Here is a 13,730-nt window from a genome sequence, read left to right as displayed (position 1 = left end):
AAATCCCAAGATGATTTGTCCCTGCCTGTGCACCCTTTTCTTTGGGCTCTCCTGCAGCTTAGAGATACAATGACAGACGTAATTGGCTCATGCAAAGAAAGCCATCATCAAATTAATGAACTACAACAATTCATTCCATCTGCTGCCTCTTTCTTGCTAATTTATTAATAACAATTACACAAAAAATGGCATGGATTATAAATTTCAATTTCTCCTCTTTACCTGAAAATTTAGTCTATGAGAGTCTTAAAAATGATCTCATATTATACCAAATAGATTTATGGCTTATTACTAGTAATGTGGCAGTACCCAATTGACCATAAAAGCTAACTATTTAAAAGTAACTTAAATTACCCCTTCTGAGCAAATTGGATATTTGGTTTACATAGCTTGCACTGCTTTTATGACAAGAGCCCCCCTTTGGTCACCAGCCCATCACATTGCTCTGCTTGGGTCTCCTTCAGCCCGTGACAGACAACACGTAGTGCAACACAGCCGAGCAAGTCCAAAGCCCAACTGCCAGTACACAACTTTCCCTGCAATGGCAAAAACAAAGTGATGAAATAGGGTGTCAGGTGCTGACTTTAACAGGAGTAAGTTACACAAAGACCAAGCATTGCTGAATGACTCTTTCCTCCCATAAGGAAGCATGCAGGTAGACATCAATGAGCAGATGCTGTCACCAGTCAACGCTAAGGGACGCGTGAACTGAAAGGAAGCCCATCAAGTGCTGGGCATTCCGCACCTCTGAGCATCCCCGTATGATCCAGGGAATCTCCATTTGGCAATGAACCGTGTGGTGAGAAAAACAACAACAGTCAAGTCCCCGGTCAAGGTGTTGAGACATGAAGAGAAAGCCTGGCTCCATCACATCAGGGGCTGAAAGTCCCATTTCATTCAGCTGATCACTGCTTTCACTGAAGTCTGATGCTCACACCACCGCTGCAGGAACATAACTGCTTAGCAATTAAGTTTTTGACTTATTTTTCCAGTACATCTACTACTGTTAGTGCAATTTTATTAATACAGAAAGGTGACAGAGATATCTTCCTTTTTCTGCAAAGAAATAGCTCCATCAGCACAATGCATCTGCACAGCAACGTAAACATCTTAGGCAGTAGGCAAATTACGTGGCCGTGGCAGTACCAAGAGTTACAGCAGTCAAACTTGAAGGGAGTTGCCCATCCCAAGCCAATTTGCTAACACTATGAAGTTTGTTTTAAGTGGAATCGCTAAGTATTACCTAATTTATGATGAGCTAATGTTCAAATGCCAAAAAACCCTCGCCACTTTTTCCAGTAGAGTTTACAGATGCTATAAGGAGAAGGGAAAAAAGGCTATTACCCAGAAGGAACTCAAAATATCAGAGGGCTATCTCATGAAGATAGTTTGCATCAATGTTCTTATTTAAATGTTTTGATCAAAACACATCAGTAAATTAAATGCAAAGGCTATATGTTGATTAGAACAAAAGATACATTACATTAAGATTAAAGTCTTGGTATTAAGTAAAGTATCTAAGCACTAATTTCAGTTCTGTAATATTTCCACCAATACTATTATCCCCATTTAATTAGGACATAAAAGTAAGTAAAGTTAATTTAGAAGGAAATTTCAAACAACATTCCCATTTGATTTTCTAGTAAATTAACACTTTAAAACCTCTAATGGGCATCTTCAAAAGAAAATGTTATTAACAAAATATGTGATAATTAACATAATTAAACCTCTCTAAAGTATACATTTTTAACAGCAATTGTTCTGTTAAAAAACATGCAAGAGGAGTGAATCAAAAAATCCCACTCCTCTCATAATGTAGATATGTATTCGATAGCATAAACACCAGGCAATTCCTCATGGATATCCACTAACCTACAAATTGCTAGCATTAACTCATAACAAGATTACTTTTTCTGGAACTAGATTAACTTTTGCACATTCCCTTACCCTCAAAATGAGCTCAGTAAATGGCTACGAGCGCTCCAATACCTCAAATTATGCAGTTAAAGAGGGAGCATATTCTCTGATCTTATCCCAGACTTATTCTAGTCCCCTTTTACTCCCCCAGTTTTCTATCATGCCTTCCAGCACACCAAAAATCACCGGGTATCACACATTAGACCTCACTGGTAGAAGAGATCAACCCTATTCCAGTCTCTGACTGAAAACATTTTGTGATTTTTCAAGTTAGAACATCAAACTTCATAACACACAAGTACGTTGGTCAGGCTTTATGGACGCACCTCCCACCTGGGGAAACCATCACGCCTTTCAGGGGACAAGCCTGATGACCTTCATGCCTCTTGTGCCCCCAAGAGATTTATGTCCCTGTTAGTTAGGATGAAGTAGCTAAATGTTTTCATGCTTTATCTGAGTTGCTTAAACATCTCGAGCCTGCACAGGGAGCTGGCTATCTCACAACGGGCCCGTGCTTCCTGCTCCCAATCAGCCCAGGATTACCTCATGAGCAAGGCCTCACGTCCTTTCAGACGGGACATGGCAGTGTCCTTTCATATGTTAAGCTCAACACCAGGTGCAACAGCACCGCTGATAACAGGGAATAAAGGCAACTTTATTCACATTTGGCTTTCTCCCACATTTCTTGGGAGGGAAAGGAAAAAAGAAAAAAAAAAAAAAAGAGAGAGGGAGGAAAATACACACGGATCCCATTTGTGTTTGCCTATTTTACAGACTTTGGTCCAGGGGTGACAGAGTCAAAGCTGAATGATACTTCTTTCCCAATATCTCTACTGAAGGGCAGGGAAGGAAGGAACTGTAATCTGCCAGAGACAGAGCTCTGGGGAGCACATCCCAGGTCACTACAACATCTGCAGCAGGACAGGCCTCATCTCCAAAAAGACCAGAACTTCCACCATCACCCCCATTTCCACTTGCTCACAGACTTTGCAAAATGGCAGCCCAACCTGTGCAAGTGGGCAGTGAGGAAGCAAGTCTGTGATCCTGCACGTGCAAGTGAAGAAATACAACTGCCCACAGGCATCCCGCCTCTCTGCCCTTCAGCTCCTCGCAACCCTGCACACTCTTCTCTTCCACAAAAGGGATTCAATCCACAGACGTGGAAGGGCTTGATTACACAACATATTTTTAACAAGTAGGACTACTTAGGCCAACAGAGTACCACACAATTCTGCTTCTCCCTGAGGGACAGGGAGCCATAATCTCAGGTGGATCCAGTGCCCACAATAGCAAGGACCTCACTAGTAAAGGTCCAGCCCCACCATACCTGAGCAAGATGAGCAGGGCAGTCCCCGCGCGACAGCCAGAGACATCCAAGAGCTCACCTCATGGTGATAAGGCAGGGAGCACAAGTCAGAGCCACGATGAAACCAGGGCAATCAGGTCAGACACAGCCCAGGGATCACTAGGGAGGTGCATGGTGACGAGACAGGCTCAAGTCCAAGCCAGGAAATCAGTCCATGGGTCAGTATTAATAGCATCCACAGCCTGAAGTGGTCATGACTGCAGCTGAGCAACTCTCATACGAGGATTGTGTCCCCAGCACTGAGCTTAAATGATCCACCTGGCCAAGGGGTGTGGGGTGGAAGGCCTCAGCTATGGCTGATTAAGGCCATTAAGGGTACTCAGGGGCCTGGCAACCAAAATGCAGTTCCTGCTGAGACTTTGTTGGCAAGTCTCACGTGTAACAATAATTTATTCAGTCCCAGGGCACGAAGCCACTTCCCTGCCCCTCTATCTCAAATTCATTTATATATAGCTCTCAGGTGCAGGATTCTGCGTCCTCTTCCTCATTTTACTGTTCAGGAAGAAAGCTCAGTTCAGCTGAATTCCAGAGAAGAAAGATCTCTCATTGAGCAGCCTCACAAGGAGCCAAGTGAGCTGCAGAAGGCGGCACTTGATTCAGCAAGGTGCTTGTTAAATGGCACATACCTCACACCTCTTTGGTGAGGGATCCCTGTGAGGGTACTGCAGTGCTCCTGCTGAGCATTGCTTCTGGGAAAGCGGAGGCTAAAGTAGTTCCCACAATCAAGCTGGGAAGGGGAACATGAGAGAGTTAATAAACTTCTTTCTCCCAAAGAAAAAAAAAAAAATCATTTGTTGCAAGAACTGGCTGAGTATTTGGGTTGTTATTTTCACTAGAGCTTTGCCAGCCACAGCTAATAGATATTACCACCTGAATCATGCACTGATTTACCAAATAAGTCATGACACTCCAGTATTGTAACCTTATAGTATGGCAAATATTTGCCACCATCTGCAGTAAATTCAAAGCATCTGCTGTAACTTTTTTCTTTTTTTATGAAAGTAAAATAGCATACCCCACTGTAAATTCTTTTGATATTGTTATTACAATATTCTGCAATAAATAAAACAAATGCACAAATACAACTCAGGTTAACAAAATAAATCAGCAAAGCTTAGCAACTGCTTTAATTATTATTAGAAGCACTTTGGCCTTTTTCTTACCTGTTGCCTTACAGAAATGTTTTATTCACCCTAGACAGCAAAGCTATTCCTGCTCTGTGAATATCTAAATGTAAAAGGTGTTTCAGGGGGTTTTGTTTGGTTGGTTTTTGATAAAAAGCTCAGTTGTTCTTTCAACCTGAGCTGTTTTTTTTTTTTTCAAAGTAACTCAGAAATTACTCAACCTCTGTTTTCCCTGAAACCTATGCAGCTTCTACCAGTGCCTGGATAGGTAGAGGCCAGAATGACGTGCTTTATAAAAACTCCAGCTGTAGGTATCAACTCTGTGTTTATCACCAGAGTATCCAAGAAACTATCACTCTTGCGCTAAGCCTAAGAGTTTCTCTCTATCCACCCACTAATGGCAGTTTGGCTGATTGTGGGAAAGCCAGCAAATCTTGCTTTTTTGCTCTGTGGACAGACAAATTCCCGGGCATTTTTATCTCTTGTGGAAGGGGTTCAGTTACAGCCAACTGGCCTTCATCCAGGTACTGATCTTTCCCAGGCAAGGCAAAAAGCTGGAAACAGAGTCAATTGCCTCTGGTATAAAGAGGATGTGCAATGGCGCGTTGCTAGAGTCCCAGTTGTCACACAAACTCCCCCAGCTGTTTAAGAAAGATGCTGAGCAAGATGAGATGAGACAAAAAAAAAAAAAAAAAAAAAAAAAAAAAAAAAAAAAGAGAGAGAGAGAAACAGGAACAGTGTTGGGAAGATGAACAAAATTACAAAATTGCCCCTTACAACAGCTCAGGAGTTGTTTTTGTTTTTGTTTCGTGAAAAGCACTGTCTCAAAACCCTTTTAAAATTCTACAGTAAAATTGCAGCTTCAAAACCACTGGTGGTGGTAATAACAACAGCTGCCCTAGCCACAGGACCATAAACTTTAGCCTGTATCCACAAAAAGACGAGAGCACTCATCACCATAAAAGTCATCATTTTGATGCCATCATTCCAGAGGTAGGATTCAAGACACCTGCAATAACTAGATGAAGTCAGAGTTAGTTATTTGTTAGCTTTTCAGCTAAAAAAGATAAAAGCACTACACTATTTTCAAAGACTGTGCTACATGGACATGGGAATTTCATCCTTACAGATGGTATTGGAGGACTTGAAGCAGGCATAGGGCCCAGAAAGCACATCCTGTTCTTATTAGAGCCGTTTCAGGGACTAACCTTTTTCATGACTAGTAACCACCTTCCAGTTCCCAGATTAAATGTGTTACATATCTGTTCACCTTCCTTTGGGCTTTTAATTCCATATTTTGAAGTTCTTCCAGGTTTGTTTCATGGTGTTTTGTTTTGGTTTTTGTTTGGTTGGTTTTGGTTTCTCCAGCTCTCACCTCAAACATAGCATTTTCCTACCTTTTACTCATGATTTTAGAAGAATTTGATTCCCTTTCAGCCTGGCTTGCACTAGGCTAAATAAACTGTACTCCCACAGGAGATAAACTCTGAGTATCTTAGGAACCCTTCTCCAAATTCATCTTCTTGAGTACAGTTAGCTAGAATTAGCACGTGGGGTAATCTAAAGAGGGAAGATCTCCTTTCACATCTGAGAACACCATTTACAGAGATACTTCACATTTCTCAATCATCCCATAGCAAATACTGCATTCCAGCCTCCCTCCTACTTATCTAACTTCTAAATTATGAGTTTACAGTGGAAATAGGATATTTATGAGTGTAACTTCACATTTTTCACTAGTACATTTAATTCTTTATCTTTCACTTTATTTCTCATGGTTATCTTAATTTCCCCATGGGAGATTTAAGGCCTTCTCTGGATTGCCAACGCATCTCACTTTTCCCCATCAATAACAGCATGTTCCAATTTTCATGCCTGCATCATTAAAGAAAAATCTTAAAACAAATCCAGAGCCAAAGCTCATTCATGACGCTTTTCTATAGTAACTTGCTTTCAGCATGGTAGAATCTCTTTCAGTGTAACTGCTTTCTCTTTTACCAGTTCCTAGCAGCCCCCTTCTTAACAATTTAAATTAACAATTGCCTACATAATACCAGAGACCTCTTAAGATGCAACACAGAATATCTAACTCACTTCTTTTGTTTGAAAAATTAGATAGCTCACAAAGAAGAAGCGATCAAAAGAGACTTATATGAAATACTTCTGGTAACGTTTTATCTCCCTTTATTCCATCTTCCTTCCAGTCTAAGCATCTTTTCCCTGCTTACTACAGAGTTTGGAATTTGGGATGCTCAGAACCACCTCTTTGTCAGACCAAAAAAAAATTATGTAGATATTTGTATGTCCCCACCTCCTGCTCCTCTCAACATTTAATTACAAGTTGCTCATTTTCAGCCACTACTCTCGTGCCAACAGAATGAGTTTGTCCAGACATCACAACATTATGAAGTCTCTTAAGCATAGAACATGCTCCAAAATACTGGGTCCTCACACAGAAATAATTTGCCTTTACTGAGCGGTCAGGATTTGAAGAAAGGCATTCTGGCTTGCCAGCAAGGTTTACAACTCAAACGTCATTGTGGGATGTGATTTAGTGGCTGATACTTGGTCAATGATGAGAAATGTCTAAGCCCACCCCAAAACTGGACTTAAATGACTTTTGCACCAAAACCTGAGCAATTGTTAAATTACCAAGAATTAATGCTAATAAAAGTGATAGGCCTTAGCTTCTGGAAGCACTAGACTTTACAGCTATGTAAAAGAAAAGCCAGAGCTTTGGAAAAGCTTCCTAAACAAAGACAAACACTGAACTGTACTATTTTCTCTTCCAAATTTCATCTGTCTCTAAAGCCCAAACTTCTACAAACTGTTTTCATTACTTTGTTATCTTTAGATATTTAATTAATTTGCACCAAAGTCCCCAGTATTTTCATTCCTCAGCATCCTGCTCAGTGTGGCCCCAGAGTAAAGAATACATCTTCACTCTCTTAGAAGCTAGAGAACTTACCATATTTAACAAGAAGCATCTCTGACAGTAATTGGAGTTTTGTATCAAGGTAAATAAATGGTAAGATCATAAGAACATACTCTAGTGGCCACATGCATCCTGCAAACGCTAACATCAGAGAGCGAATTTAACATACAGTCTCAGTGGATACAAATTTTCTATAAACAAACAATCTGAAGAAAGCTTCACATTTGTCGTCTGTTATTCCCATCAAAAAGAAATGAATATTCTGTTTCATATGTTTCGTACCAGGTGGCTTCATTACTTACCAGCAGTCTTTTTTCCTCATCATGTGTGTAATACCATAATATCCTCAATGACAACAGATTAACTTTCTTTCCTCAATACTAGCATTCGATGCAAATTATCCAAATTATTCAATATGCTGGAATGATGGTACTTCACAAGGGTACGTTGGAAGATGTGTTCCTTGTATCACTTGAAACAACAGCTCACTTTAACCTAAAAAAAAGTGCTCACCTGCACAGTATTTATTCCCACAGGCCCAGGGCACAGAGTGGAGCAGCATACAGGGACTGGTGCATTTGCAATGGGATACCAGATGCTCCACTCTTCCCAGTCACTGACCACATGAGGAACCTTGGCGAGTCATTTACTCTCTCTGAACGTGGGCTATCCCTCTGTAATACAGAGATAACAGCACTTCCTTGCTTCAAATGAAGTGCTGGAGGCATAAAAATTCCGAGACTGAGAGGTGTCTCTTGATGGTGAGGTAAGTGCCTTGAGCAAATAGTGCCTGGATAACTCAGCTCACTGAAGTCTGAGCACTGTGTTTAAAGAGTTAAGTTCAGAGCAGAGAGGAAGGCAAAGCAGGGTATGAAGGGCTCCTTTCTACACTCCTTGAAATCAGTAGGTTCAGCAGATACAGAACTGGCCTCTAAATGCTGAAGCTGTGCTGACGCATATGTTAAAGAGAAAGAAATAGTCATTTGCACTTGGGGGGTAAAAAGACGCAAATGCTGTGGCTTTGAAAGAAAAGCGCAAAAAGAATAGGCTCAGGAAGGTATATAAATCCTCTTAGGCAGTCTCTCAATATTCCCTTTCCTGTAACTTCGTAGTGGGGCTTTAGCAAATGATCATTTCAAGGAGAATGGCCAGACACTATCATCAGATAGCCATTTCTGGCTTCATCCTGATTAGAATGACAGTCAAGTTCAAGGCAGTTAACACGGCAGGTCCAAGCAATCCTCAGTACAAATATAGTCTCATTGTGGTACCCCTATTTAGGAACAGCTTTTTTTTTTTCTTCTTTTTTTTTTTTTTTTTCTTTAAGCTTATTCAGTTAGAGATTTGCTGGATACCAAAAAATAAAAAAATTCATTTGCAGTACACCAAGAAGGTACTGAAGGAGGTAGGTTTAGGTTAGAGTGGAAGATGTAGATAACTCCTAAACAAGAGAGAACCTCTGAAAGTTTTTAAAAATACATCATTGCTATCAAATATCCTAGTGCAAAGCAGGGAAATTAAACATTTTCAAAAGACTGAATCAGCAGGGCAAAACCTAATACTGGGGACAGCCTCTTTGTACAGGTCTGAGAAGTGCTTCTTCATGAAAGAGGACAACTGTGAAGGCAAAGAACAAGATGGGATTATTCAAGCTGCTCCACCTTGTTGTAGGGGGCTGACACAATTCCCAGGCAGCTGTCAGGGTTGAAACAGGGCAAAGACAGATCACAGCTATATTTGCCACCTCCTTCCTCAGACCTTTAACACCTCTTGCCTATGTCCAAGCCCCCCCTGCAGCACCACTGCCAACTTGCAGCCATCCACCCTATGCTTATAAGATTCAACCCATCCCAGCTGGGGAATACTCCCTCCAACTACATACCATGGCTTGCAGGAGCTGCATTATTATTTGCTTACCATGGTGGCAAAGTCCACTTAACCTTTTCACAGCCATACCATGAAGACAGGAGGTACCACATTAGTTATACATACAAGTTGCAGTCGGTATTTGCATCAGCGTGCAAAATGGGCCCTACTCCTGAGCATCACTAAGGACAGAGCAGGACTTCTTGCCCACTTCCACCCTGATTTACCTCCTTGCAGCCTCCTAGGGTGGTACAGTCTCTTTTGATATTCTTCCCTGGAGCTCAAGAAAACACGGACACTCTCAACAAGCAGAAGGAAGTCAAGTCTGTCCCCATCTGCTCCCCTCCATTTTAAGATTTTAATTCCTTACATTGCCAATAGAAAGTATGTCTCTACACTCTGGTTTATCCAGAGTGAAAAATAAGCACCAGGAATTCCTGGTTGCTTTTGCAAATCTTGCAATATTTCTAAGAAGCTGACAAACACCTTTGTTCAGCTAACTTGTCACTTATCTTTGAGGTTATGTTGTCATTGTCACTGGTGATGTCCAAGGGCTTTCCATAGAATACCACTAGAAAAGCCAGTGGTGAACATTTCTGCGTCTTGGGCCGTGACAGGAGTGTGCCAGATGTACATTTTAGAAAGCAGAGCATGTATCAGCCTCCTCGTAGAGCCCTGTCAGAACATTTGATTAACGGTGACGTGCTGGAAATCTTAAGCAAAAACCACGGCCCCTCGCAACTGCTCTACCCAGATCAAAGCCATGTGGCCACAGATACTCAGCACCAAATGTAGTTTCTGAAGCTCTTCTGCCACTCCGAGTGTTTGAAACGAAAAGGATTTCGGGCTAACAGGAGGTTTAGGAGTCATGGGTTTTTAGCCCCTGAATTTTAAGAGCATAAAGATTCACATTATACTGCAATGATCTGAAAAATCCTAAACGTGCAATGAACACCTTACCTCAATTACTTGATATAGAAGGAAGAATAGGCTTTCCAGTCCTGCTCCATGGCCCACAGGTTAATGGACTAATGCAATAAAACAATAGGTTATAATAGGAGTCTCAATACAATTAATATCATAAAACTAATGATGATCTGTTTCAGATGGAGCCACTGATGAAACTAAAGCATTAAATATTTTCCCCATTTATTTAAGCATATCGAAGATTTCAGTCATGTAAAAGTGTAATATTACATGTATGCACTTGCATGCACACAGACAAATCTACGTGGAGAGATCCATTTAAAGTCATTAAAATGTTGTATGGCCAGATTTCCCTTGCTCATTACATGGAATGATACTAATTTCTATACCAGAAGGATGACTTCTGAAGGAGCTTAATACGGGTATCTTTCTAACAGAATACTTGCTGAAAGAGACTGCAGTATGCTACAAAGAGAAAAACAAAACAAAACAACAACAAAAAAACACAGAGATGCTTTGCAGTAGAGAAAGCAATTTAAAAAAAAATAAAAAATCACACGCAAACCAGCCAACTACCTTCCCTCCCATTCAGACTTCCTGAAGAAAAGACAAGTTAGACCTATAGCCTTGGCTTCAGTTAACTTTCTGGGAAACAAGCAAACAAAAAACATGAAAGAGTGTCACAATACAAGACTTCCAAGTCACTGTCACCCTTCCAACAAGCCACAGCCTAGCACAAACCTAAGACTTGATAATTCCAATGCACTCTTTCTAAGGACACGCAAGAGCACTCCGGTAGTGAGCCCACTGTCCAAGGACCTGGGTGTGTGGGTGCTCAGAAAGAATTGGTGCTCCAAGGGGTAAGGTTGGGAGTAGTCAAACACGGATTTGTGAGGTAATCGTCTTCCAGTGGGGAAGATGGAGTGGTCTAAGATACAGGAGCAAAATTAACTCCAGCCACTGTGAAGTAAATGGAGGAGGAAGACTTAATAGAATAAATGACACAGTACTAAAAATGTTATTTGCCCCCTATCCCAGCAGATTTCTGTAAGGTCATCAAAACAGCCAGGTACAATTGGTCATTTCTAACTGGGCTTACTACCTTATTTTGGAAATGAGCTTTAATTAAAGCATATGAAATTGGTGGTGTTACCTCCCACAGATCCTCATGATCTCGTGAATCCTATTTTGTCCCTAAACTAATATTTAGTGAGGAATTTTCCCTATGACATGACATACTCCTGTCTGTCTTGCCATTGCCTTCTATTGCTTTGAATACATTTCTCCAAGATCTAACGCAGCAAAAACTCATCTGCTGCTGCATGAAGCAGTATGATCTGAAAGGACAGATCTGCAAAGAGGGAAGGAGATTCAGTCTGAATTTACATTTAGGAAGACACCTACTGTTGAGGTGAAACAGTAACATTAAACGTAAAGCATCTCAATGACCTTCATAACTCTGTCCATTCATTGTCATATCCTTTCCTGTCAAGAGTTTACCTGTATGCAAGAAAAAAATGGTGACCTGCAAACAGGATGGCCCCGTCATCTTTACCACTGCATTGCACCAGCACTGAGGGCCACCGACCAGTTCAGAATTAGAAGAGTGGTAAGGCACGTCCAACACAGAAGTACCTGTTCCAAAGTTTTATCTCCTGCAGTTCACATTAAAACTGGCCCTTAATTACTAACATTAATGATTTATATGGCAATAATACTGAAGGATCACGTGGAGAGCCATAGGGCCTGACAGAGGGATCTGGATAGGTTGGACCTCTGGGCTTAAGCGAATGGGATGATGTTCAACAAGGCCAAGTGCCGGGTCCTGCACTTTGGCCACAACAACCCCAGCTTGGGGCTGGGTGGCTTGGGGCAGAGTGGCTAGAAGACTGTGAAGAGGAAAGGGACCTGGGAGTGTTGATGGCTTGCAATCCAAGTAACAGAGCAGGAGAAAAGGAGTTATCTTCATGCTGCAGATGGAGAACTGCACCACAGAGAGAATAAAGTGACTTGTTAAAGAGGAACTAAACCAAGAACTAAACCCAGATTTCTCACATCTTAGTCCATTCCCCAAACCATTGCTGATCGTTTCCCACACAGCCTTGGAAGACTTTCACTACTAAACTCTGAGCTTGCCGCATTTTGGCCCCTTCCCACATGGCTCTGTATGCTTTTCACTTCCCTTCATCTAGCTGGCTGTTACAAATGCTCTTTCCTCGGCCTCTCTGAAGCATTCTGTGGACAGGCATCTGTTATCCGTTCAAAGAAATGGGACCCTCAAGTCCAGCTTCTGCTCCTGGTGTCCCATTAGCAGAGAAACACTCTCTCCCAACCTCCTGGGTGTGCTGGCTGAGCAGCTGTCCTCCTCAGGAATGTGCAGTCGAAGCAAATTAGACGTGTTCGTTTGTAAGAGCTGCAAAAGCCATGTGCCTCTTCACTTTATCTACAGACGTGGGCAAAACACTTCACACCCATCTATGTTCTTATGCCTCCACCACTTCTCAGGCATGCATCAGTCATCTTTGTAGTTCAAGAACCTTCCTCCCTTGTATACATCACCTACTCTGACTCATACAGCCCCCATCTCCTGTTCTTCATCCAGTTCTCTTCTTGCTTAGCCAGCCTTACAACCCTCTATCAAGCCTCTGTTACCAAAGCGTGCCCCTCGGTTGCTCCTTTCCTGCCCATGATGTCTGTATCTCTGCAAGTGCCTCTGAGACCCCCTTTGCTGCTCCCTCAACCTTTGAAGCTTAAAATGCATCATTAGCGCTCGACGTCTTTGCTCTGCTTCTGGGGAAGTATCACAGCTCCAAACACCTTCTGTGCCAGCAGACTCAGCTGGATTGATTTCCCTTGCCTTCAACTCTCCCACTGTCCACAAGGGATCCCGCTTGAACAAAAGCCAGGAGCCCTGCTCGGGGAGCAGCGTTAGCCATATGCTGTTAGGCCTCTGCATTTTTCTCCAAGTGCGATATTCAGCCATACACTGCCACTTCAGAGTCACCGCCAGAATTAATAAGGTACACAGGGACACCTTCTCTCTTCTCACCTTTGATTATCACATGTACGTTACATGTGTTTATGCAGCTATTTTCTTGATGCTGACTGAGATATACGCAGTCTAATAACGCTGCAGTGTATTATTTTTCACTATTTGTTTTCAGGCTGGAAGAATGCCATAAAAACTGTGAAGAAAATTGAGAACAGATCCTTTCAGCTGGTGTAAATCTAGATACCTCCATTGATTTTGGTGGATTTATGCCAATTTCAACAAAATGAAGATTCAGCCCTTAAAAATATCAAGTCATATGTTTTGCACATCTTCCATATCCTTTATAAATTATTTAACGTGATTTTTATTTCATTAAAACTTTGCAAGTTATTTTTGTATGGAAGGAAATTAATGGAAATCTTATTAATCCTGGACAACTTTCTTTGCATCTGACACTGATGCAATACTTGGAGATTAGAGTGAAAAAATATTGTGGTCGAATTCAAGCGTCTGTCCCACCAATCTGAGTTTTACCCCCAAAATGGGTAGATGAGGTCACACGCTAAGGATTTCACACTAGCTTTATTAAATTACTATGTGTTG

General features: G+C 41.6%; 1 long non-coding RNA gene across 1 annotated transcript in view; it reads right to left on the bottom strand.

Annotated features, from left to right (window-relative positions):
* Positions 1 to 3,652, bottom strand: part of LOC137853355 (uncharacterized) — a 272,934-nt gene extending 269,282 nt beyond the window's left edge. The window contains exon 1 of the long non-coding RNA XR_011094412.1: positions 3,303 to 3,652. This is a non-coding gene — a long non-coding RNA (uncharacterized lncRNA). The remainder of the gene's footprint in view (positions 1 to 3,302) is intronic.
* Between the last annotated feature and the right edge of the window lie 10,078 nt (positions 3,653 to 13,730).

The sequence above is a fragment of the Anas acuta genome, chromosome 3 (genome assembly GCF_963932015.1).
Source record: "Anas acuta chromosome 3, bAnaAcu1.1, whole genome shotgun sequence".
Lineage (NCBI taxonomy): Eukaryota > Metazoa > Chordata > Aves > Anseriformes > Anatidae > Anas > Anas acuta.
This window is presented reverse-complemented; position numbering and strand designations above follow the sequence as displayed.